Source organism: Schistocerca piceifrons, chromosome 5 (genome assembly GCF_021461385.2).
Source record: "Schistocerca piceifrons isolate TAMUIC-IGC-003096 chromosome 5, iqSchPice1.1, whole genome shotgun sequence".
Lineage (NCBI taxonomy): Eukaryota > Metazoa > Arthropoda > Insecta > Orthoptera > Acrididae > Schistocerca > Schistocerca piceifrons.
The window spans coordinates 191567679-191592498 of NC_060142.1; the positions used below are offsets into that span (position 1 = coordinate 191567679).

General features: G+C 37.2%; 1 protein-coding gene across 2 annotated transcripts in view; it reads right to left on the reverse strand.

Moving 5' to 3' along the window:
* Positions 1–12072, reverse strand: part of LOC124798168 (WD repeat-containing protein 89) — a 275773-nt gene extending 263701 nt beyond the window's left edge. Inside the window, exon 1 of one of the 2 annotated variants that reach the window (XM_047261450.1) lies at positions 11928–12072. The gene's annotated coding sequence lies outside the window, so the exon portion shown is untranslated. The remainder of the gene's footprint in view (positions 1–11927) is intronic. The other variant, XM_047261451.1, reaches the window with a different exon arrangement.
* Positions 12073–24820: the final 12748 nt, after the last annotated feature.

Sequence of the window (24820 nt, forward strand, 5' to 3'; positions counted from 1 at the left end):
TAGTCTTCAGTGATTTGATTATTGTCTCAATCTCCCTCTTGTCTGTATCATAGAGGAGTATTTCAGACGTCAATCTCGGAAAGGCATTTGCTAAGAAATTTATATCATTTCCTGTAGATACTAAATTTTTATTTAATTCACCAGCAATGCTAAGAAAATGGTTGTTAAATACTGTACATATATCTGATTTATCAGTAACAGGAATATTATTACTGCAAACTGACTTTATATCGTCAACCTTGTGCTGCTGACCAGACACTTCCTTCACAACTGACCATATGGCTTTAATTTTATCCTGTGAATTAGCTATTCTATTTGCATACCACATACTTTTTGCCTTGCTAATAACATTTTTAAGCACCTTACAATACTGTTTGTAATGGGCTACTGTAGCTTGATTGTGACTACTTCTAACATTTTGATATAATTCCCGCTTTGTTCTACATGATATCCTTATCCCACTAGTCAGCCAACCGGGCTGTCCATTACTGCTAGTACCCCGTTTAGAATGTTCTAATGGAAAGCAACTCTCAAAGAGCATGAGAAATGTGTTATGGGAAGCATTGTATTTATCATCTATATTATCGGCACTATAAACATCTTGCCACTCTTGTTCCTTGACAAGTTTTGAAAAACTCTCTATTGCTGTTGGATTAACTTTCCTACATAGTTTGTAATTAAATACGACATTGGTTAGAGTACAAAAACCTTTTAGTGTTAAAATTTGTGCATCGTGGTCTGAAAGGCCATTCACCCTTTTACTAACAGAATGCCCATCTAGTAATGAAGAATGAATAAAAATATTGCCTATGACTGTGCTACTGTTCCCCTGCACCCTAGTTGGAAAAAATACAGTTTGCATCAAATCATATGAATTCAGGAGATCTACCAACATCCTTTTTCTTGCACCATCATGTACAAAATTAATATTGAAGTCACCACAAATAACTACTTTCTGGTACTTCCTACAAAGTGAATCAAGAACCCCCTCTAGCTTATGAAAAATGCTCTGAAGTCAGAGTTAGGGGACCTATAAACAACAGCAATTAGAAGTTTAGTTTCACTAAATTCAACTAATGCTGCACAACTTTCAAATACCTGTTCAGTGCAGTGTCGTGATACGTCTATGGACTCAAATGAAATACTGTTTTTTACGTACAGAGCCACTCCCCCACCCCGCAAGGAACTCCTTGAGAAACAGCCAGCTAATCTGTAGCCTGGTAAAGGAAGCCTTTGAATTATCAAATTATTTAAGTGGTGCTTTGATATACCAATAAATTCAGAGTTAACATCTATTAGCAGTTCACTAACTTTATCTCTAATACCTCTTATATTTTGATGAAATATGCTAATTCCTTCTCTACTTGGAAACATTACATCCTCTGGAGGTGAGCCCTTAGTTAGAGGCACTTCCTTTAAGCAGTTATACCTATCAGCTGACTTCAGTCTAAAAAAGGTGCAGCTCTAACACCAACTACTATAGGAATTTTTCCATGAGTGATACCACTACCACCACCACCCAGTACACTGTCACCTATAAGCTTCCCATTCCCATACCTATTGAGGTGCAGGCCATGCCTAGTGAAACCCCATCTACTGATAGACCCAACTGGCACCACTGAGATGTGATCCATGCCCTCCGCCATCAGTGCCCTCCCCAGCCCCACATTAACGCGCCTAACAGCCGCATTAAGGTGAGGCTGATCATGACGCTGAAACAGTTGCACGAAATGCACATTAGTACCACCAGTTTGGGTAGCTATCTTAACCAAGTCACCACTGACATCATATTCCCCGTCCCTATCGAGACTGTTCCCTGCTCCACCCACTATCACTACCTGATCCTCTTTCGTAAAATTCTTACATAGCGCCCCTATGATTTCAGTCACCTGAGCCAACCCTGCACTAGGCTTCACAATGCTGGTGACCTGGTACTCACTCCCCAACACTTCCTGCAACTGCTGGCCCACACCTCTACCGTGGGAATACCTAGCAGCAGAACCTTCTTTCTGCTAGACTTTGCAACTAACCTAGGCCTCCTAATTGCTGAGGACTGCTGCAAGTTACCTACATCTACGGCTACACGAGGCTCCTCTCCACTCAACTCTGACAGTTGGTCGTATCTATTGCATGAATGCAAAGTAAAACTGTCTGAGTACCTCCTCTTCCTAGGTACCCTCTTGCCAACTGCCAGTTCCCATTCTCTACCACCCTTCACCCTCCTCAGCCTATCTAGTTCCTCCTTTGCGCATTGTAACTGCACCTGAAGGGCACAGATCTTATGCTCCTGCTCCTCTATTAACTTGTTTCTACTACAGATTCTACATTCCCAGGAGAGGATCTCCCTAAAATGACCACTGGCTCCCCACTGCATTCCCCCCAATGAAAATACTCTGAACAAATCCCACACCGTAATCCACCACTCACAAACCTACGACAGAGCCCACAGTTTTCACTCATGGTAAATTTTACAGTTACTGAAAAAAAACTATACGTCTATGTTACCAAAGTTCAGTTACACCAGTAGAACTATTTAAAAACTAACAATAATGGCCTCGAAATTCTCTGCCTACTTGTATTAATACTATTACAACACAGCCGATACCAATACCAGCAAAACTTCACAAAATTATTAGCCACAACCAAAAAATTAAAACTACCACTGTAACACTAAGCGAAGTTAAAACACTACATGAAAATTTTACTGAAATATTTCACTAGAAAGAATAATAAATGTCAGTTGAAAACTACCGCACGAAAATTACTAACGACTTCAACACACTGAAAACTGTCTAAAACACAGCGAGCTAACGATTAAAAAAGTTTACTACGTCGTTATTTCGCCAGAAACGGCACGCAACACTGCTGAAAACTATTAAATTTAATACCTGTATTACAGAGCACAAATAAGTTTGTCGGTACTTAGCTTATAACCGCTACAGCTGCAGTGCACGCCGCAAAATGTAAACACACTACACTGCCAATCTCTTCAATCTGCATGTCTTCATACGTTATACACAGCTGGAAGGAAATTTCTTAAAGATTCTGAACTGCATATTGGGGGTCTTTTCAAAGTTTATTGACAGTGAATTGGGTTTAAATCATGTATTAATGTCAGCAAAAATCTGATTAGCAGTCATTTCTAAATCTATACTTGACTTGCTACTTATTGCAATGTTTGTATCATCTGCAAACAAAACAAACTTAGCACCTGGCAATGTAACAAATGAGAGGTCAGTAATGTACGCAAGAAAAAGCAAAACACCCAAGATGGAACCTCGAGGAACATCACATGTAATTAATTCCCAATCAGATGAAGACTGACTGCTTACTGCACAGGTATTTCACAATGACAACCTTTGTTTCCTGTTAGTTCGATAAGACTCAAATCATTTCAGCCTTGCTGGTGACACCATAATATTCCTATTTACTTAAGAGAATGCTGTGATTCACACAGTCAATAGCTATTGACAGGTGACAGAAATTGCCAGTAGCCTCTAATTTGTTACCTAAAGAATTGAATACATTCTCACTGTATGTGTAAACAGATTTTTCTGTATATCAGAATCCTCAAGAAACCCAAACTATAACTTGGACATTATATTATTAGCAGTCAGATGTTTAAGGAGATGCCTGAAAATAGCCTTTTCACATATTTTCAAAAATGCCAGCAAAAGTGAAATTGGTCAATAGTTTAATGGTATCTCCTTATGCCCCTTCTTCTATGTTGTTGTTGTTGTGGTCTTCAGACCTGAGACTGGTTTGATGCAGCTCTCCATGCTACTCTATCCTGTGCAAGCTTCTTCATCTCCCAGTATTTACTGCAACCTACATCCTTCTGAATCTGCTTAGTGTATTCATCTCTTGGTCTCCCTCAACGATTTTTACTCTCCATGCTGCCCTCCAATGCTAAATTTGTGATCCCTTGATGCCTAAGAACATGCCCTACCAACCTGTCCCTTCTTCTTGTCAAGTTGTGCCACAAACTCCTCTTCTCCCCTATTCTATTCAATACCTCCTCATTAGTTACGTGATCTACCCATCTAATCTTTAGCATTCTTTTGTAGCACCACATTTCGAAAGCTTCTATTCTCTTCTTGCCCAAACTATTTATCGTCCATGTTTCACTTCCATACATGGCTACACTCCATACAAATACTTTCAGAAATGGCTTCCTGACACTTAAATCTATACTCAATGTTAACAAATTTCTCTTCTTCAGAAACGCTTTCCTTCCCATTGCCAGTCTACATTTTATAACCTCTCTACTTCGACCATCATCAGTTATTTTGCTCCCCAAATAGTAAAACACCTTTACTACTTTAAGTGTCTCATTTCCTAATCTAATTCCCTCAGCATCACCCGACTTAGTTTGACTACATTCCATGATCCTCGTTTTGCTTTTGTTGATGTTCATCTTATATCCTCCTTTCAAGACACTGTCCATTCCGTTCAACTGCTTTTCCAAGCCCTTTGCTGTCTCTGACAGAATTACAATGTCATCGGCGAACCTCAAATTTTTTATTTCTTCTCCATGGATTTTAGTACTTACTCTGAATTTTTCTTTTGTTTCCTTTACTGCTTGCTCAATATACAGATTAAATAACATTGGGGAAAGGCTACAACCCTGCCTCACTCCCTTCCCAACCACTGCTTCTCTTTCATGCCCCTTGACTGTTATAACTGCCATATGGTTTCTGTACAAATTGTAAATAGCCTTTCACTCCTTGTATCTTACACCTGCCACCTTCAGAATTTGAAAGAGAGTATTCCAGTCAACATTATCAAAAGCTTTCTCTAAGTCTACAAACGCTAGAAACGTAGGTTTGCCTTTCCTTAATCTTTCTTCTAAGATAAGACGTAAGGTCAGCATTGCCTCACGTGTTCCAACATTTCTACGGAATCCAAATTGATCTTCCCCGAGGTCAACTTCTACCAGTTTTTCCATTTGTCTGTAAGGAATTTGTGTTATAATTTTGCAGCCGTGACTTATTAAACTGATAGTTCTGTAATTTTCACATCTGTCAACACCTGCTTTCTTTGGGTTAGGAATTATTATATTCTTTTTGAAGTCTGAGGGTATTTCGCCTGTCTCATACATCTTGCTTACCAGATGGTGGAGTTTTGTCATGACTGGCTCTCCCAAGGCCGTCAGTAGTTCTAATGGAATGTTGTCTACTCCCGGGGCCTTGTTTCAACTTAGGTTTTTCAGTGCTCTGTCAAACTCTTCACGCAGTATCGCATCTCCCATTTCATCTTCATCTACATCCTCTTCCATTTCCATAATATTGTCCTCAAGTACATCACACTTGTATAGACCCTCTATATACTCCTTCCACCTTTCTGCTTTCCCTTCTTTGCTTAGAACTGGGTTTCCATCTGAGCCCTTGATATTCATACAAGTGGTTCTCTTTTCTCCAAAGTTCTCTGTAGGCAGTATCTATCTTACACCTAGTGAGATAAGCCTCTACATCCTTACATTTGTCCTCTAGCCATCTCTTCTTAGCCATTTTGCACTTCCTGTGGATCTCATTTTTGAGACGTTTGTATTCCTTTTTCGCTGCTTCATTTACTGCATTTTTATATTTTCTCCTTTCATCAATTAAATTCAATATTTCTTCTGTTACCCAAGGATTTCTACCAGCCCTCGTCGTTTTACCTACTTGATCGTCTGCTGCCTTCACTACTTCATCCCTCAAAGCTACCCATTCTTCTCCTACTGTATTTCTTTCCCCCATTCCTGTCAATTGTTCCCTTATGCTCTCCCTAAAACTCTCTACACCCTCTGGTTTAGTCAGTTTATCAAGGTCCCATCTCCTTAAATTCCCACCTTTTTGCAGTTTCTCCAGTTTTAATCTACAGTTCATAGCCAATAGATAGTGGTCAGAGTCCACATCTGCCCCTGGAAATGTCTTACAATTTAAAACCTGGTTCCTAAATCTCTGTCTTACCATTATATAATCTATCTGATACCTTTTAGTATCTCCAGGGTTCTTCCATGTCTGCAACCTTCTTTCATGATTCTTGAACCAAGTGTTAGCTATGATTAATTTATGCTCTGTGCAAAATTCTACCAGATGGCTTCCTCTTTCATTTCTTACCCCCGGTCCATATTCACCTACTATGTTTCCTACTCTCGAATTCCAGTCACCCATGACTATTAAATTTTCATCTCCCTTCACTATCTGAATAATTTCTTTTATCTCATCATACATTTCATGAATTTCTTCACCATCTGAAGAGCTAGTTGGGATACAAACTTGTACTACTGTAGTAGGCATGGGCTTCGTGTCTATCTTGGCGACAATAATGTGTTCACTATGCTGTTTGTAGTACCTTACCAGCACTCCTATTTTTTTATTCATTATTAAACCTACTCCTGCATTACCCCTATTTGATTTTGTATTTATAACCCTGTATTCACCTGACCAGAAGTCTTGTTCCTCCTGCCACCGAACTTCACTAATTCCCACTATATCTATCTTTAACCTATCCATTTCCCTTTTTAAATTTTCTAACCTACCTGCCCGATTCTTCTTCTAAAGAAGCGTAATGTAGCATATTTCCACTGATAAGCCATTGATTACACAAATAACTTAAGATAAAACCCAACTCGCATAAGCGCTCATTGATTAACGTCATTGGTATGTTATTGTAGCTGCTAAAATACTTAGAATTTAACTATTTTGTGATGGATGGCACTTCTTTGGGAGATGTGAGTCTCATTTCCATTTTACTGAAGTTATTTGTAAAGGCTGGTCCCAGATACTCCGTTGCACTGTTTACTGAACCTGATAACCCCAAGCTGTCAGTAACAGAAATAAAGTACTTGTTTAAGAGGTTTGCAACACCACATGCACTTGTTACCAATGTCTCATTTACTTTTAGTGCTATCTGTTCCTCTTCCTTTCTGGCCCCACCTGTCTCTGTCTTTACTAAATTCCTTTACAGTTTTTACTTTGTTGCCTGATGTAATTATCTTTTTCTCATAATAAAACTGCTTTGATTTCTGGATTACTGGCTTCAATATTTTGCAGTATTCTTTGCAATATATTACAATGTTAACATCAGCGCTGTTCCTAGATAGTAGGTACAGTCTTCTTTTTGTCCAACATGATATCTTTATCCCTTGTTTAATCCATGGTTTATTTTTAGACTTCTTTTTGATTTGAGTTACCTTTAGGGGGAAACAATTTCCAAAAGAGGAAGTAACTTTATTAATCAATGCTTCGTATTTTCTGTTTGAGCCAAAAGTATTGTAAACATCTATCCAATTCATGTCTTTGAGCAATCTTCTAAAATTCCCAATTTTTTACTTATTTATTCCCCTCTTGTACTTAGATTTAATAATTTTTTTCATAATAATAAATGAAAAGCACCAGTTTGCTTTTGTTCTACAATATTATTTTTATTGCTAACCGGTTTTCGGCTTACAAGGCCATCTTCAGGCATTTACTGAGTATTATCACCAAAGAAGTTCAATGTTAGCAGACAACACTGGAAGAGAAGTAACACATCTAGAGTGAAGTAGAAACATACAGTGAGTAACATCTTTGCAATGAAATAGTAAAAACTGAACAGTACATAAATAACAATGGAGTTGACAGGAAAACATTTAGCACAATATAAGAATAACATGCCTACATAACGGTATCTATTGATAAACAAAACTATTGAAATAAGATAAACTTAGTACTAGGCAAGGCTGCATCAAGAGGTATGAAACATGGAGAGTGATACACAACCAATTAAAAAAGAAGAGACAGTTGTCAATGTAAATACAGAATACACGAAGAACTTAAGCTATATCAATACGATAAACAGAAATTAATAAATGCAGGAAAATTGAGGTGTCTGAGGGAACCTACAGTTTGAGAGTGTGGTGGTACTGCATTTTAACATTAACTTTATAATCAAAGCAGTGGCTGTATACCAGTTTACATTAAATAAATGAGCAAAGTAAAATATGAACAGTATTTGATGAGACAACTACAAGGGGAGTTAAACATGGACAGTAATACAAGTACAAGTTAAATTTTTTTCATCCTGACAACTTGCAACATTTAGATAAGATTAGATTAGTTTTTCATTCCATAGATCCGTGCTGAGATCCTTGTGGATGTGGAACATGTCATTTTTTTAAAGCTGAAATAACAATAGTAATAGTATGAATATATACAATACACATTTGTTTCTATTGAAAAATTCGCCAATCAAGTAGAAGGAGTTGGCCACTAGTAAGACTTTCAGACTCCTTTTAAACTGATCTCTATTTGTAACTAAATTTTTTATGTTTGCTGGCAAATTATTGAAGATGAGTGTTCCTGAGTAGTGGACCCCTTTTTGAACTAAAGTAAGTGCTTTTAACTACGCAGATCATTTTTGTTCCCGGTATTGTATGTATGAACTGAGCTGTTTGTTGGAAAAAGAGATATATCATTTAGGACAAATTTCATTAAGGAGTAAGTATACTGAGAGGCAGTAGTTAGTATACCCAGTTCTTTGAAGAGGTTTCTACAGGACGTCCGTGAATTTACTCCACAAATAATACATATTACACGCTTTTGGTCTCTGAAAACTTTTGTTTGACTTGAGGAGTTACCCCAAAATATTATACCATATGACATTATGGAATGAAAGTAGGCAAAGTATGCAAGCTTTTTCATTTTTATGTCACCTATGTCTGTTAACACTCGAATTGCAAATGCAGATTTGTTAAGGCGTTTCTGCAGCTCTGTGGTGTGCTCCTCCCAACTGAATTTATTATCAAGTTGTAATCCCAGGAATTTAAGACTGTCGACCTCTTCTATCTGCTCTTCTTCATACTTTATGCATATGCTAGGTGGAAACCTCTTACAGGTTCTGAATTGCATGTAGTGACTCTTTTCGAAGTTTAATGTCAGTGAGTTGGCTTTAAACCATTTATTAATATCCACGAAAATATCATTAGCAGACCTTTCTAGAACTACACTCGACATACTATTTAGTGCAATACTTGTGTCATCTGCAAACAAATCGAAGTCTGCTTCTGGCAGTGTAACTGATGAGAGATCATTAATGTACACAAGAAAAAGCAATGGACCTAAGATGGATCCTTGTGGGACACCACATGTAATTTCTTCCCATTCTGATGATGACTTAATTCACTAGTCCCTTGCACTGACACCCTTTGTTTCCTGTTAGTGAGGTATGACTTGAACCATTTTGCAGCACTGCTCGTGACACCATAGAATTCTAATTTATTTAAAAGGATGTTGTGGTTCACACAATCGAATGCCTTTGACAAATCACAGAAAATACATGCTGCTTGTAACTTGTTATTTAATGAATTAAGTACATTTTCACTGTAGGTGTAAATAGCCTTCTCGATATCAGAACCCTTCAGAAATCCAAACCGTGTTCTTGATAATATGTTATTTGTGGTCAGATGGTTGAGAAGCTGCCTGTACATTTTCACTGTAGGTGTAAATAGCCTTCTCGATATCAGAACCCTTCAGAAATCCAAACCGTGTTCTTGATAATATGTTATTTGTGGTCAGATGGTTGAGAAGCTGCCTGTACATTACTTTTTCTAAAATTTTTGAGAATGCTGGCAAAAGTGAAATCGGTCTGTAGTTTGATGGTATCTCTTTATCCCCTTTCTTGATTAGAAGCTTAACATCTGCATATTTTAGCCAGTCAGGAAATGTCCCAGATATAATTGACTGGTTACACAAGTAACTTAGAATTGTACTATACTCACAAGAACATGCCTTAATTAACTTTGTTGATTATTTCATCATAACCACTAGAATGCTTTGTTTTTAAATATTTAATTATGGAAGTTATTTCCTTTGGTGAAGTAAGTGACATATTCATGTACCTGAAGCTATTTGTAAAGGCTAGTTTCAGATATTCAAGGGCATTACTTACTGATCCTGACAATCCCATTCTATCAGTAACAGATATAAAGTACTTGTTAAAGATTTGCCACACTATGCCCATCGGTTCCTAATGTGTCATCTACCCTTAGTGCTATTTGCTCCTGTTCCTTTCTGGTTCTACCAGTCTCCTCTTTCACTATATCCCATATTGTTTTTATTTTGTTCCCTGACATTGCTATCTTCTTCTCGTAGTGCATTTATTTAGATGTCTGAATTACTTTTTTTAATATTTTACAGTAATCCTTGTATTTAGCCAAGTCATCAGCATTGGAGCTATTCTTGGTCGACAGATACATTTTCCTTTTTGTCTTACAGGAAACCTTTATTCCTTGTGTAATCCATGTATTATAGACTTCTGTTAAATTTGAGTAGCTTTTAGAGGAAAACAGTTTTCAAACATGGTACTGACATTGTTCATGATGTTGCATGCCATGATTAGATAGCCCATTTACAATTGGTTTTGTGCTATTACTTTTTTTACTAGATATGTCTACAAACATATTATCAACAGCAATCTCAGAGCATTTACATACTCTAGCTGCAAAGTTTACAGTAGGAATTAAATTGAATGACAGTGTCACTGAGTGCATTAATTCTTCACTGGCAGAGCTTTTCAATAAATCCACATTAAAATCACCAGCAACTACTATTTTCTTTTTATTTATTTATTTTTACTGTGAGATGGGGCAACGGAGCTTCCAGATTTTTCTATGAAGATGTTAAACTTTCCTGAAGGTGCTCTGTAAGTACTTACTATTATAAAGGACTTGTTATGAAATACTATTACTGTTGCACAAGCTTCTAAGTGGTGACTGAGTAAAGTTTATTAATATCAATATTCTTTAAACCAAAAAAGTTTCCAACAATGTCAACTCCTGCTTTCTCCATATTTTCTCTACAGAAGAAAGAAGCCAACTTGAATACTGTAACACTACTTAACTACAAAACTTTCTTCTTCTTCATATCTTTTTTTGACTTCTTATATCTCAAATACTTTTTGAGAGTTTGTTGTGTCCTGTCTATCACTACAACTACTTGTGGTTCATCAGTATCCAACTATGGAAACAGATCAAACCTGTTTTCCACAGTGATCACATTGTCCGATTCCTGTTTATTCCATAAACTGTTGTCACTTCACACTTCTCTATTCCCTTCTCTCCCCTTAATCTTTCCAGATCTTTCTTTGTTTTATGTGGTTCTGCCCGAAGGGTAGCAATCTTCCCCTCCCGCACAACTATCTTCCTATCTCTACAGCAAATCCTACACAACCAATGGAAATGGAAATGAGACACGTTTATTTTCACAATTCCCATGCCGCTACAGTCACCGACATCATGGCAAACAAAATTTTAGCTTTAGTGTAAGTTAACAACACAAATAACTTCTTACACTACTCAATTAATGTATTAAATTTATTAGAAAGTTTAGCTCTAAGGTTCGGATACTAATTCAGAACTATAGTAGATATAGAAACGATTAAACCTTTATTGTTTATGTGACAAAACAAAAGTAAACGAAGAACTGCGCCTACACTAAATAAACTTTCACTTGTGAGTCTTCAGGTGTGGGGCTGCAAGAATTCTTCTTGGGAAGAATGGAACGAACTTTCACTTATTTACGATCTTTTAAATTGGGCAGCTTACTTGAGAATCAAATGGATAACGTGTAAGAATACACTAACAACACAACCTGTACTTTATTGAAATAATTACGTGCTTTACATAATATGATAACATAAACCTATTCCTAAATTGGCACCTATGAAATCTTTTCTTTTTTCGGGAAATACACAAAAAATCTGAAATTTTCAATTGATAGCTTACAACAGATGTTAATTTACTTACTTATGACATAATATTGTCTTAATTAATTGTTACTATTCAATTAATTAATCAAACACGGGGCCTCTAAAAGTACACCATACCAATAAACGCTGCCCCAAAATTACAATGCCTTTCCATAATTACTTATCTACTATTTAGATTAGTAAATACGTTTACGTACTTTCATAATATGCAACTTTTCTGCTTCCAGATGAAAGTAAAACAAGTTATGTTTTCACCACGTGATCTTTGTAAACATAAATACAACACAAAGTAACTAAAGTTCGTCAAAGATATTCGTTCTACGAAAATTCCAGTGATCTCAATACTAAATTTTAATTGAGCTCACTGGAAAATCCAGACCAACGAGGTTACGAATCTACCTTCAAGGGGCCCTCACACCACAGTCTAACGACTGTGCCTCACACTTTCAGTAATATTGTCAACCCGTCAATATATTGGCTGTCTGAGGGCGTATGGATGTATTGTCAAAATGAGAAACAATGTCGAGCAGTACTGATGTCCTTCAAAATATTCACAGTATTGTCAACAGAAAATGAACATGTGAGATCAAGAGTTGACAGAGCTTCACATATCAGCCAAACGTCGTTCGTGTGCACCGTTGGATTTCAATTCGACTTCGAGCTTTCGAATGACCTACATGTCGCCAGAAATCTCAAACTTAATCCTAATCTCTCGTTGACTGCGACTGCTTCTCTCATTAACGTACCGTCCTTCTCTGTTGTATCCCTTTTGAACATCAGTAACTTGTTAGTGTGGTACGGCACAGGACTCCTCGAAAAACTTTCAGGGGCATGATTCTCATTGTCAGTAAGTTAACATGTGGCCAGTAGCTCCTCTTTTTTTTTTAACCATTCTCAAACTCATTACCTCTTTTTTAGCTATTTTCTGTTGCTTGCAAGCTATAGCTATCGTATTTGCAGGATACGCTTTCTTTTGGATGTTCTAATCATTAGCCTTGTAAAACTGCGTTGTCAACTGATGATATTTGTCAATATTGTTGATGGTGTAAGGGCGTTGACAAACTATTTTTGTCAACAAATATTGAACGCGGGCAGAACTCTTAACCTCCTTGAACCTATCCAACCACCTTTATCCAATTATTGCACCACAGATACAACCAGCGGATTTGGTATACTGGGCGACTGGGATTTCTTTTTTGTAAAGGACAATTTATACTCCGCTCAAACTATCCGTCATGGCACTGTCACGTCAAGGTGTTTCAGACTGTCCATTATGTCGTGGCACGTAGGTCAATTCAAGTCACATGATCTCAACTCGCATTGCTGTCCTCAACTGTTCTTCCAAGGAACTGCGATCTTCACAAAATGATTTTAAACAGTTTTTAAGACCGGAGTGCATATACACAACGCGATGACTTCTATGCATGTATTCTGGGGTCCACATTTTCACGAAAATGACATTTATTGGACTTAAATAGTCCGCAGCTTGCAGGGATAACTTGCCTATTTGAGAGGGCTGGCAGAAGTGCAAAACAACACCGAGAAAGTGCGTTGGTCCGAAAAAAATGTCACCTCGTGTTACAGAAGAGGAATTTCACACACCATACAAGAAGTTTGAGAAAGAGGAATTCGCACGTTATATTTTGGAAAGTCGACGCATCAGTTTTTCCATTTATTACGTTAAATTGCACCTAGAGTTACTTAAAGGAACACGGTCTTCCAGGCTGCCATCACATCTCATGAAAATCTAGTTTGCTTTAAAGTTAACTTTAACTGCTATCCCAGTGCAAATTTTTGTGCATTAGTCATGACTTTTTGCTATTTGGGGAACAAAATAACTGATGATGGTCGAAGTAGAGAGGACATAAAATGCAAACTGACAATGGCAAGGAAAGCGTTTCTGAAGAAGAGAAATTTGTTAACACCGAGTTTAGATTTAAATGTCAGGAAGTCATTTCTCAAAGTATTTGTATGGAGTGTAGCCATGTATGGAAGTGAAACATGGACGATAAATAGTTTGGACAAGAAGAGAATAGAAGCTTTCGAAATGTGGTGCTACAGAAGAAAGCTGAAGATTAGATGGGTAGATCACGTAACTAATGAGGAGGTATTGAATAGAATAGGGGAGAAGAGAAGTTTGTGGCACAACTTGACTAGAAGAAGGTATCGGTTGGTAGGACATGTTCTGAGGCATCAAGGGATCACAAATTTAGCATTGGAGGGCAGTTTGGAGGGTAAGAATCGTAGAGGGAGACCAAGAGATGAATACACTAAACAGATTCAGAAGGATGTAGGTTGCTGTAGATACTGGGAGATAAAGAAACTTGCACAGGATAGAGTAGCATGGAGAGCTGCATCAAACCAATCTCAGCACTGAAGACCACAACAACAGCAACAGTTCAAGTGAATATCTGTACAGGGGTTTGCTAGTGGAACCACATAAATCTTGACCACTGATGTTGACAAAACTGTTTCACACTTAAGACATATAACTACTTAATAATAAATAGGCCTGCCCACAAATACATATTTATACAAACAACTAAAAGTGTCGGAATGTTGCATTGCGTTTCTCTATGTAACATTACAAATGGCTGACAACATATGAATAAATTCCAACAACTGATCAGTTTGATTCTACCCACAGTACTTTTTTCACTTCAAATGCAGCCATGTTGCAATCCATTTCATTGTAAAATATTAAATACAGTACTAGTATCCACACAAATCCACTTTATAAATGTAGTAGAGGCAAGTAATTTAGTATGCTCACATACAGTTCAGATGGCTGTCTTACTGTTGCAAATAACCTCAAATTTTCAACCAAAGAGATAATGAAATGAGAAAATTTAAAGCAGCTAACGAACAATAAACTGCCGGCCGAGGTTGCCAAGCACTTCTAGGCGCTACAGTCTGGAACTGCTATGGTCGCAGGTTCGAATCATGCCTCGGGTGTGTATGTGTGTGATGTCCTTAGGTTAGTTAGGTTTATGTAGTTCTAAGTTCTAGGGGACTGATGACCTCAGAAGTTAAGTCCCATAGTGCTCAGAGCCATTTGAACCATTTTTTGAACAATAAACAACTGACATCAACCAAGGCAAAACGAAATATGAATAGCTCTGCATGGCTGGTTAGCTTGAGAAAATGAGTTTGTATGTCATGTGACCAGCAACGAACAGATGACGACAGCCAACAAAACTTTCCTCCAGAGAAACCTTGGTGGTATTGCGACGTGTCGTGGCGTGATGTGACGCGATGGCCCGTGTGAATTGGCCTTTAGACTATTAAGTCTGCACGTGTGCTGTATTTCAGACTACAAACTTTATACTCTAAAGTATTTTTAAGGCAATTTGTTCAGCAAAATAGTGTCAAGCGAACGCTTATTCAGAGTAAACAGTGCTACGACAACCAACAGGAAATGTGAGAAAAAAGTTTCGCTCACATTTTATCTGCAGCAACAGTGAGTGGTAACAGACTACTGAAACCAAAACAAACCCTGGTATTCTCGATCATGGTAAAACTGAAATCGAAACTTTACATTACCAGCAAGGGTTGGGAGCTACAGTCTGGTAATCAGATGCACGAAATTTTAAAGAAATGAAGTTTATGAAAGAATCAGTGCATTTCGAGACATGCTGAGAACGAATAATGTTTACAGAAAATTCCTACTAAAGTCACATATAACTTTGAAAGTCACTGTGATTAAAGTAAAAAAGCAAACAATTATCATGGCAGGCATCCCTCACAGTAGTCATCTAATAGATTCTAGTTAATAAAAATTCAAAAAGCTGGGCAATATCTACAGAAAGATCTGGTGCTCAACTGCAAATGAATTTTTTTTCTGGGTATGCTGTATATCTATTACCAATTAATTTATTCTTTCTTCATTCCAGTATATGAAATGCACCAGTGTTATTGATGAAAGAACATTCCTGATTAAAATTTCATTTCAGTGTACACAACACTGCAGGGAGAAAATTCATTCTAGCATATTATTGATGTATACAAATAATTTCACATGTCTGTATCAAATTTTAATTTGTTTCATATGGCCCATAACTGAAAATATAGAATTTCAATAAAATCATCATGACCATCATTTATTAGATTAATGGGCCTTTAAGGCCTACAGCAGAGAAAACAACAAAATAAATAACCACACTACAATGACAAAAAGAATATCAGTACACTTCAAAAAGTTGTAAAAGAACGAATTACAAAAAGCACAATAAAAAGGAGTCAGTAAGTCACAAAAGAGTTGGTCTCTAGCTTCATCTTACACCACAAATGGCTCTATTTGTTTGAGGATCGTTAATATTCAGTCCTTCCATTGCGTTCTTGGACGTCCCATTGGGCCTTTTCCAGCAGATTGGGAATGAAGGCCCCAGTTTGGGAGGGATCCATCAGCTTGAACGATGTGGCAAGTCACTGTAGCCTGTTCTGCCTTAATATTTGTCCAACGTGTGGCCTTCCAAACTGATGGTACATATTTTCTTTTCTTCTTTGTTCCTGCTTGTCTCCCATGACATTGTAGATAGTTCAACGATCTTTTGAAGTACCTTCCTCTCAAAGGTACAGATTGATTCTTCAGTTGTTACTGATGTTGTCCAGGTTTACCCACAATATAAAAGTACAATTATTATTAGTATCATGTACAGCTGGATCATGTAACAATAAGATACAAGTCATGAATTGAATGAATTCTTCAGACTAAAGTACATGCAATTACAGCTCATTATTCGTTGATCCACTTCTTTCATCACTTCACTTTCATTAGATAGTGTGGTCCCAGCTACTCGCATTCTTGAACTTGTTCAAAGGCATGCCTGTCACCAACAATGGAACAAAGGAGAGCTTGACAGTGGAATACAACGAGATATTTGGTTTTATCATTGTTGACCATCAGCCTAATTTTCTTCGCATTGTGCAGAAATATCAGTACATAGTTCCTCTAGGGTGTTACCGATAATCACAACATCGTCAGAAAATACCAATATTATGACTGCTCCCATCATTCTCTATTTCTTTGATTAGACCAGTGCGACAGCTTACTTTGTCCATGGCTAAGTTGAATAGTATGGATCTCCTTGTCTAAATCCATTTTGAATACTGAATAATGGCGATAGATTGCTGCCCAAAGTGTACTTGATAAGTTAACAAAGAGTATCAAGCTGCAATTAGTCAGATGTATTTCGATGCAATGTCTAATTCCTCTAACATTTTCCTCAACATGGAATGGTCAATGGTGTCAAAAGGAATCTTTTGTCACCAGACACGTTCAGCTATTGTCATTGATGTAACATGCCCAAAATCTTTTATGCTTAAAATAGTAAAAAATCAAATCATCTCATTTTAAAGAACTTTTTTGAGTTTTTATTTTTAAAATTGTGTTGCACTGTTTTAGCAAATTGATGTCTTCCAAATCCTATAAATATACATACAGAAAATCGAACAGGGCCACTCCATAAGGTCCACTTGTCAGATAAAACCTCATACATACGTGTACAGGCATGAATCTATACAATCGTCTGTCTGACCAGAATGTAAACACATACAGAGTGTGGAACAAATCCGGTACTAACTCATATACATTGCTGTCATTTTCACAATTTCTGAAAAAAAAACGATTCAGTAACATCTACCAGCAGCACTAAATACTTGCTATCCTTACCTCATGAGCCACAATCCCAGAAACCTCAGGGTTTAAGGTGTATTTGTTACCTGTTGCCGCCCTTGTCTTTGTGTTTTGGTTGTTGTGTAACCTGTATCTTCTGTTGAACATCAAAATTGTATTTCTGATAAATTAGTAAAGTGTATACTGTGGTGTATGCAGGACTGCACCCCCAACATATTCGGCAACGAAACGTACATACATGATTCGTAGACCAGGTGCTGCCCTTGCCTCACCCCAGAGGTTATTTGTCAACAGCAGAATTTTGAGCTGTTTACCATCAAGCGTTCTGCAGCCTTTTGCAACGTCTGGGAGCGCAAGTCACGTCAATACATAGTGCTACAGTCATAGTAACCTACTTGAGTCCCTTCGGTCTTGTTCTTGATAGTTGTTGTATTTTCTGTATAGTTTTGGCCGTCCATTCATGCAGTGTTACAATAGTCATTTTTTTAGTAATTGATGCTGTCGGTATGTATTGTTTTCAGTAATTAATGTTTTGGTTACAGTTGGCTGGCACTGTATTTTTGCATGAGGTTTGAGTGCCCTTTTGAATTATCATGTCTATCCATCCGACGGAGCCGTCTTTGACTTAAGTCATTCAGTTATGGGGTCAGAAAATTCAGAAACTGTTGCAAATCGTAACAGAGCTCACTCTGGTTTTGTCTATGAAGCAGCTATTTAACAGCCAGAAAGAGGACTGGACCATATACGGACCACAACTGGAGTCGCACTTCTTAGCACACACCATATAGGGTATGCAGAGCAGTGCTCACTTTATTATTACCTTTATTACCAATTCTACGTCATTCGCCAGCCACAGCTGGACAGACAGTGTCAAGATACAACATTATCAAAATACATGAATACAACTTTACAATGATAGTAATTTAATACTGCATGACATATTTGAGTTATAAATTAGATTACAATAATATCACAACTATAAAATAGATACAAGTATATAATGAAATTAAATGTAACGGTTGCTGTTGGAGTCATGGAACTGAGGTGCAGCTCAAGTAAATACTAGGCTATTACTAGAGAAGAATTCTTCAATATTGTAGAAGGATAACTCTTTAAGATTACACAAAATAGTAGTTTTAAACTGCTCCCACGGTAAAGACTGAATGTGATCAGGTGGAGCATTAAACAATTTTAGGGCCACCATTGGGAAGTTGTTTTGTGTCTTTGCTAATCGACACCTTGGCATGTCGATACTGTCTTTGTTGCGAGTGCTCCAGTATTGCTGAGGCTGCATATCATCCTCTGAGTTTTTTCTTCATTAATTTCCATTTTCTACGTGATAAACCAGGCCTTAGCTTCATTGAACAATATTTCTGCTTGTTGGACTCCCTGTTCGACATTCTCTCCTTTTGAGAACAAGGTTGTATCATCCGCAAACTGCAAGGTGTGCCCATTGGAGCCTATGTCATTGATAAACATAAGGAACAGCAGGGGCCCTATTACCGATCCCTGTGGCGCACCATGCTGTAGCTTCTTCTCACCTGAATCACCTCCTTGCACGGAGACAATCTGTCATCTGTTTCTCAGGTAGGATTCAAGAGTTTACAGGACACATCCCACTATACATATGTTTTTAGCTTTCTGAGAAGGGCCTTATGTGGGATGCAGTAAAATGCCTTAGGTCATAGAGTACTAGTGCTATAGACTCTTTGTCTTCAAAACCCTGACTTATGTTTGTAACTAAGTCAAGTACAACTGTTGATGTTAACCTGCCCTTCTGAAAGCCATGTTGCGCATCATAAACAAGACTATAGTAACTTAATAGTTGTTCTTTCATTGTCGATTCCATCACCTTCGCTAGTACTGGTATTGTAAATACGGGCCTGCAGCTTGACACTTCATGTGGACTGCCTTTTTGTAAACAGGCACTGTGTGTGCTACTTTAAGGAAGTCTGGAAATTCCCCTGCACTGAGGCTTTTATTTATTACTACTGCTAATGGCTGTGCAATTTCACTGATTATAGTTTTTAACATAGTACAGGTCATGCCATAAATATCAGGGCTCCCTGAAGATTTGTAGCTTTTTACAATTTTCATTATTTCTTTTGGATACACTCCCTTCCACATTACCATGCTGCATTTATTTTCAAATTTCACAGCAGCTGCAGGATCTATTCCAATGTCGGGAATTTCATCTACTCTGTTTTCCACCATTTTTTCCTTTCCTCATTAATCAGGTCCCATGCTGCTTTACAAGTATTGTGAGCTTCTTCCAAAAATCTGGCATTGCTTTCCTTCTTTGCTTTTTCTACTTCCTTTCTGTAGATGCTTTTGGTCTGTAAATAACTAGAGTTGAGTCTATCGTTAGTATCTATATCTTCAGCAGCTTTGACCTTGTCATTTGGTATTTGGACAATACATTTTATTTTTGCTAGTCTAGGAGTATACCACCTCTTTACTTTGATAGTTTTTGTCTACATTTTGATTTAGCATTTGAATATCTCTTGGGGTTTAATGGGAAATGTTCATCAAATTTCACTTTCAGGGTCTGGAACATTTTGTGGCAATTTATTAATTATTTGGTGCCAATCTATAGAAGACACTGTAGTTTTGAAATCATCTAAGCTTTTCTTTGCAATAACTCTATTTCTGAATACATAATTTGAATGCCAGCTGGGAATTTGTTGAGTACTTACTGATTTTTGTCCATAACTTCATGATTACTGCATGGTGATTTGCTAGTATAGGATGCACCACACTTACTTGTGTCAAGACAAATAGCTCCTCTTGTTGGTAGAGAGTTTCCTACTTTAATGAAATAAAGGAAAAATATATTTATATATTTATTATGTAAAAAAAATGAAAACTGAACGGAAACGGGGAGGAAATGCTGCTTTAAATATTTTTGTTATTTACTCTTTCCGTACGAACTTTGTTGTAGAACCCCTTATTTACGTGTGGTAATAAAAATTCATTTAGACAGAATTAAGCACATTTAAAATTACGTGAACCTTAGCAACCCTCTCATGCTGATAAATTCATACTAACTGATTAATAACATGTATTTGAAAATGGTATAAATTAAATTTTTTACATATTTCGGCCTTGGCACACATTTTCCAAATGGAGTGGTTTTTTTTAATATTTACTGAATTCTTTCCCGGCGTTAGCTATGGAACACAAGACTGTCACTGTTAGCATAAAATGGTTAAATATTGCCAAGCCGACCTGAACGTTTAATTATCATTGACAAAACACACTTCACTATACGTTTAAGTTATTTACTTTAGAAATTGAAAGAACCAACAAATTAACAACTTCAACGTTAATTATGCGCCTATGAATGCACAAATGTAAAACCAGTAATAAAGTCCGTCAGTCTCAGGATCGCTGTAAAAGAAAAATATTTAGTAATTCACTGCTAATTTTATCTGCTCCCGATTTACGGGTTTGGTTAATCTTTTAGCGGAACAATTTTTTAAATGTGCCACCGCTGCAAATCGTTCGGTCGCAGCACAGCCCAGCAACACCAACGATAATCGCTAAAAATGCTGAAAATTCTTTAAAGAAATATTATAGATGACATGGGCAAGCTAATTTACATTAGTAATACACAATTTTGATAAATTATAATGTATTTAGACCACAACAATAATTAAACTTACATTTCTTTGTAATTTCTCCTCTAATGGCGGCTAAAGACAGATACAGACAAGAGAAGTCTTCTCATTCATAAAATGCTACGTCACAGGTTCCTCTCACTCTCTCAGCTCTCGAGGAAGACGACAAAGAATGCACATTATGTATTCCTATTTATACTGCTGCTGATTGTTAATGTCTCTTTGTAATCTTACAACATTATTTTCCTCTGTGGCTGTATTTTACTTTTTTTTATCGCAGATATTAACATATTTCGTAATTACATTATGCGTATAGAAATATTACAATCATAAATACATCGAGAATATTATTACAGAAAATATTACAATAATAATAAATGTCCTTTATACAAAATTAAATGATACTTTTTTTGTTAAACAATTACAGTACATACGAATTTCTTCATAGTGGCGTACATAGTACAATTAAATGTCATTTCATTTTATTAATAGTGTGTGTGCTGCCAGGGAACGTTACACTACGAATAGCCCATACCTGCTTACTGAGTTCATAAAAACTCTTTCTTTATCATTACCTTCTCCAATATCAATACTGAAGTCCCCACATAAGCACTTTTTGTCCCAAAGTGCACTAGGTGACACAGACAGCTTTCCAACTGGTTGAGGAAATTTTCAAAATTTCCTTCTGGGGAACGGTAGACAGAACCAACAATTAAGTTGGCATCTGACAGTCCCAAAGCAGCTAAGGTCTAGATCTACACAAAATTTACTTAAGTCAGTTTTATTGGCACTGAGATTACTATTTACATAAACAGCCACACCACCATGGATATTAGTTTCTCTACACCATGCATTCACCATTTCTAAATAGTCAATATTTCTGTAGTATTCTGTTTGTGATTGGGCAAGCCAGTGTTCACATATACATAATACATCAGGTCTCTCTTCGTCAACAAACAGTGATAATGTATCAAGTTTTGTTCTGAGGCACTGCACATTTACACTCGCTATAACTAAGACAGCATTTTCTTCAATGATATCATTTGCTTTTTCACTGGAATGTTCTTGGTTTTAGGAGTTTATCTCACTGGTGCATTGGGCACCCTCTGGAATAAAAAACGTTTTATCACAATGTTCTTCGGCCATATACTGTTGTCCATTATTTTATCTTTTAGGTCGAAATTAACACCAATTTTGAAGCTATTATTTATTCTTTTTGTTTCTAGTTTTTCAATTGTAAAGTTGTTGTGGTTTGGGAAAGTGTTCTGTAAGAAGTTAGTTACAGTTTCAGCTGTGGTGCCACTTCTTAGTTTTCTTAGGTGGAACCAGGTTTTTTTGTCACCATACAGCATTCCTTTTTCATCGCCAATACCTATTATGGCTTTGTTTCTTGTGTAGTACTGGCATTCACAAACGTTTGTCGATTGGGCCTCAAACACTGTTCACAAGATTTTCCATTTTGTAGCACACTCTTGTAAGATGTTTTGTTTTCTTTTCCTCTGTCTTCAGTAGTTTTGGCCGGTTCATTTTCTTGTTTCGCTACAGTCGAATTTCTCCTGCCTCTCGCTTGTTTTTCACTTCTTGCCAGTCTGTATTGATGCCTTCCGAAGAATTGTCATCCACCAGATTGTTTACGTCTGTATTTGGTTTGTCTTTAATGTGGGGTTGAGTTTCAGTGACACACTCATTGTTTACATTTGAACTAGATGCCACTCTAGCAATGTTTGGGTCTTCAACGTTATTTCTCGTTGGAAAATTACCAAGTGATGGATTTGCAGGCTTTTTGCTGCTGTTGTGATTGGTGATAGTGGTAGGTGCTGCTTCTCTGACACGCTCCAGACCAGTATTTGAACTATGCCTCAGATTACCTCTTTATTTCCAGCTATAATATATGGTATAGTATTTTCTACATCCTCTGCACACTGCCTTGTTGTGTTTCTCGAGGATTGAAATGCTTCTTCACTTCGCGATACCAATATTTCTAACTTAGAGTTTGTGGCAATCACAGTGTCTATGTCTAGTTCTTCTTTTATTTGTTTGTTACCGATGGTAAGTTTTTTCACAATTTGCGTAAGATTATTCACTGATGCAAGTAGATAAACACTGAATTGCTGCTTAGAGTACAAGATTTGTACATGTTTCGCTGTATTAATGTCTTCTGAGATTTCGTCTGCTAACGTCACTTCACAGTTGTTACAAATGTATTTTAAGCGACCTTCTGAGTGGTTTAGAATGCGATCTTCGCTGTTGGTGAGCCCCACACATTCCGTGTGAAACGATTTTCTACACCACAGTCCGCACAAAACACTGAATTCCTTATTTTTAACGTTTTTCTCGCACTTAACACAAAGGATGCTTTCACTGGATGCCATCGTTCCCACTTTATTGCAGGCGCAGGTACAGAGCTCTTACGTCTTTATTATCAGTTTTTCCAGACTCTCATCCATGTGATGTAGACTGTGATTGTTGGTTGTACAGTTAGATGTGCATTTTTTAGTGACATTCGTCTCCAGTGACTAGCCATAGTGCTCGAGTGATTGATTGGTACGTTGGAGAAGCCAAGGATAACCACTGCAAGCGCCCGCAAAATATGTACTTTGCTACACCAGAAGCCTAGAACAAATCATAAAGACCTCATTCAATTTTTTGTCACCTTATGTCTTTAGTTCTCGTGGAGAGGGGCCGTGTTTAGATATGAGATGCGTGCAGTAGCATTCATGGTATCTGAATAATAATTTCTCTCATTGCAAAGATATGAAGCCTTTTTATTCTCTTCCACACACCACGAAAATGTCATGTCACACCTGCTGCCTGTATATGAGGAAGAAGTCCGATAAACGAAAATTGCATTACCTAAACAGTTAAGAATGAGAAGTTTCGCGGCGTCAGAAGAAGAGGCACCTAACAAAGTGAGCACATTTCGACAACATCGAAGTAAGTTCAACTTAATATGGACTCAAAGAAGAGAAGATATAAAGTTACAAAATTTGGCCATTAATTGTCGGTTGTGTTGTGTTGGAGAGGAGACCATACAGCGAGGTCATCAGTCTCATCGGATTAGGGAAGGATGTGGAAGAATGTCGGTCATGCCATTTCAAACGAACCATCCCGGAATTTGCCTGGAGCGATTTAGTGACATCATGGAAAATCTTAATCAGGATGGCCGGACGTGGGATTGAACTGACGTCCTCCTGAATGCGAGTCCAGTGTGCTAACCACTGCCCTACCTCACTCGATCCATTAATTGTAAAACAAAATAATTGACTTCAGGTTACAAAAGAATTAACTTCCTTATGTAGGTATTTCTATTATTATTACTACTAAAAAAATGCACAACTGGCGACCTGTTGACATGACACTGAAAAGCCCATGAAACCAGTTGTGTAAATTATGCAACAGTATTTACGACATTGTATGAAAAAATTTTTCATGAACTAATAATTTTTTTAAAATTTTCATGTGCACCATCACAACCGGGTGCAAAAAACCAGAACCAAAAATTCTTGTGAAGAAAACAAATCCAAAAAGGAATCAAAGGAACCAGAATTTAGGGTAAATTTTGGAAAATATGCTGTTTCTTTGATCACAGTATAGGTTGGACTACTACGCAACCGCTTGCTTAGCTATGCTTGGTAGTGCTTCCCACATAATAATTAGATATACTTTTCCTTAATTTCCGTTCCTAAATGCATTGTAGTGAATTTTCCAAAAATTTTTCATGATGAGTAATGAGAGGAAAGTTTGAAGTTTTTGTGTTACAACATTTCGTGCGTCATAAAAGTAAATAACACTTGACGACACGTAAATCATGTTTAAATTCACAAAATAATATATT